Here is a 3,212-nt window from a genome sequence, read left to right as displayed (position 1 = left end):
TGTTCTTTTTGTGTATTCTGCGACGTGTGAGCTCACACACCTCTTTAATATTATCTTTTGTGATCTCCGATTGACGGAGTCGAACATAATTTGTGCCGACGTGAATAACAATCTTACTGAATTTACGATTAGCCATAGCCAGCACATTTAAATTTGACTTGATGTCAGGCGCTCTGGCTCCCGGTAAACATTTGACTATGGTGGCTGGTGCCTCCATGTTAACGTTCTGTACAATAGAATCACCAATAACTAGGGCACTTTCAGCAGGTTTCTCAGTCGGTGCGTCACTGAGCGGGGCAAACCTGTTCGAGACTGTAATCGGAACGGTTGAGTTATGTTTTGTCCTGCAACTACGCCGTCTCACAGTCACGAAGTTTCCCATCTGCGGGGGATTTTCAACCGGAACCGAGCTGTGTGCACTAATGTTGTTTGCATCCAAAGTGTTTTCTATGGTCCTTACACTCTTACTATCCTCAGATAAAGATTGAATGCGAGATTCTAATTCTAAGAACTTCTCTGTCAGCCTAACTATTTCCCTGCATTTATCGCATATAAAACCCTCCCAGCTGACAGAGGGCTAAGATAAACATACGACATGAGGTGCAAGTAACAATAATAAGAATAGAAGCCATAACTCACCGGGTTTGAAGAGCAATTCCGACTTACCAAGGTTAGTATATATGCTTAAAAAGAGAAACAGTTAGCACACAAGACAAAATAGAGGCAAGATGATATTCCACAGTGTAAACAGAAAGCAAGCTAACATGCTAATGCTATGCTAATGGCGTTAAATTAACTATCAATTTTGGTTTAGAATCTTCAAGTAAATAACAAGAACAGGGTTATTGAGATATCAGGATAAGTTAGCAACGACAGTGATAAGTAACGATAATAAAATACACTAATATTAAAATGAAGTGCAAGTGCAGGGATACAAACAAACCGCCGGCAGCGATGCAGCAGACAGGAACCGGAAGGCAGAATTTCGGGAACCGCTTCCGTCATCCCAAAAAACCACTGAACAACATCTAACGAATCATTGAAGCACCAAGATATGGTTACTACAGTTCCCTTTCTGTCGGTCTCTCGACATTGTGTCGAACCGACAGATTGGGGTTTGTCTTGAGAACCTATCATCTTCTGAGTATTTAGAAAAGGCCAATGAAAATTGGCGAATGAAATTTGCATGCCGGATTCCTCCCCGGATGTCCGGGTATAAGAGGGAAGCCGGCGTGCTCATTCATTCACCTTTTGTTCTTCATGTCAGAGTCCATTGTCCACACATTTTTTATGAATGTCATCTCATGACATGATAACAGAATTTGTTCTTTTAGAAATTGGTTTATTGCCCTTCTAATTCAGTTTTTGTGTAATATCATCTATGGTTACCGAGACCCGGTAAGGAACTCCCAAATGAAGCAAATTATATAAATCGTGAAAGAGTAGAGGTTGTGTGGAGCTTTAAATACCAGGGGCCTCATTTATCATGTGCAAAAATCCACGAGAACGTTCATATTTTTAAGTCCGGGTCTGAGCAGGTTTTTGCTTGTCTATACGCACTTTTGCTTGTCCAAGTGATGGAGGTTTTTGGAAATATAAGCTATTCTTGCCGCTTGTAACGGATTTGGACGTTGACAGGTGCTCTATATATCAATGACATTATTTAGACATCGGTAAAGTGGGGGAGATCTGATACTCTTCAGCTGTGCACAATTCCAAGATTATTTGTGATTTATTTCACATCTGAAAAAGAAGCGTACACACGGTTTTGTGCGTATATTCGTTTTATGAATCACACGTAAGCACTCTGAGAAATGATCGTAAAATCCAATTATGGACGGTTTCTAACATTTTGAACAACATGTTCAGCCCCCTGCTGTATGGCAAACTATACAGGATATTGCAAACTAGTACAACAAGATTCCAAAACAGCATTTACAATAGTTGTGTTATTGAACACCGCACCCTCTACATGGCAGCAGCTAGATCTAACCAACATATCGCTTCTTAGTGCAATCCTTCACTGTGCAATATTTCAATTTATGTCCTAGTTTTCACACTGCAATACAACAAAAACACTTGCACACACATCTGTCGCTTTCTGCTCTATTGCACATAATATTTACATGTGTATTTGTATATACTTATATACTGTACCCTGTTGAAAAAACAGCATATGCTGGTTTGATATGTTTTGATGCTGGTTTAAACTGGTCATGTGCTGGTTTAAGCTGATCAAACTAGCATCAAAACTAACCTAGCATATGCTGTTTTTTTCAACAGGGTATATATAGTAGTTTATCTTATCATCCCAAAAGGAAAGATTTAAAGAAGAGTAAACGAAGACACCAGCAATTTCAAGTGCTTTCCTTGAACCCTTAGATATTCAGAAATGCTAAACAATGTATTAAACTGTACTCAAGTTTGTCAAGATAGCAAAGCCTGCACTCATGTCTAAGATCTTAATATGAACATGAACAAGATCTCAACACTTCCCATAAAATTATAAAAGCTATGATAAGATATGCTTTCTACATTAAAGATTTATAAATGTAAAGTCTATTTATGTCTAATCTTATAAATTAAACAATGTTTATATGTAACCGGGTGAAAGTAAAATAGCCCACAAGCTGTATAGTTGCCCTCTTTTAATCCCCTGTGCATGTAAAGGTAATATGTGAAAAGGTGTGGCGGCTCCTTTAAGTGATTATCTCCGTGTGTGTGAGAGAGAGAGCGCCTATGCGAGCGTAAGAAGCTGGGAAGCGAACGGGCCTCGATGTGGTGAGAAAATACGTTTATAGAGTTCAAAAGACGTTAAAATAGTGATAAATATCAACTTATCAGTGTATATTGATTTGCCTTAACGGTCTGGTCGGTGGATTGTTGCTTATTTTGCACGTCCGTTCAGCTTTCTCATTAGTTCGTGGGCGATGTCTTCACATTAAGTGTGCTCTTCAGAGGCGTCTGAAGTTAAGAGCGTGAGTGTTTATTTCAGTTTACGGTTATAATATACACTGTCATGTAACTCATATGTCGTCTGTGTTTATGTAAAGTTGCAAAAAGTTACTTAATTACACTCTCGTATTGTATTAGAGGGGAGAGGTGAAGCACGTTTACTCGCACGTGAGCTGCGGTCCACGTGAGCACTCGGGTTTGAGAGACTGCCGCAATGTGAGTTGTGATGATATGTTTCTTTGTTTTGTTTTATATAT

At 39.1% G+C, this 3,212-nt stretch overlaps 1 protein-coding gene across 1 annotated transcript in view; it reads left to right on the top strand.

Moving 5' to 3' along the window:
- Positions 1 to 2,733: 2,733 nt before the first annotated feature.
- Positions 2,734 to 3,212, top strand: part of LOC130563194 (structural maintenance of chromosomes protein 5-like) — an 11,095-nt gene continuing 10,616 nt past the window's right edge. Inside the window, exons 1-2 of the mRNA XM_057348621.1 lie at positions 2,734 to 2,781; positions 2,909 to 2,978. The gene's annotated coding sequence lies outside the window, so the exon portion shown is untranslated. The remainder of the gene's footprint in view (positions 2,782 to 2,908; positions 2,979 to 3,212) is intronic.

Source organism: Triplophysa rosa, linkage group LG12 (genome assembly GCF_024868665.1).
Source record: "Triplophysa rosa linkage group LG12, Trosa_1v2, whole genome shotgun sequence".
In the NCBI taxonomy this organism is placed as follows: domain Eukaryota; kingdom Metazoa; phylum Chordata; class Actinopteri; order Cypriniformes; family Nemacheilidae; genus Triplophysa; species Triplophysa rosa.
Note: the sequence above shows the minus strand (reverse complement) of the source record. Positions and strands in the feature narration are given on the sequence as shown.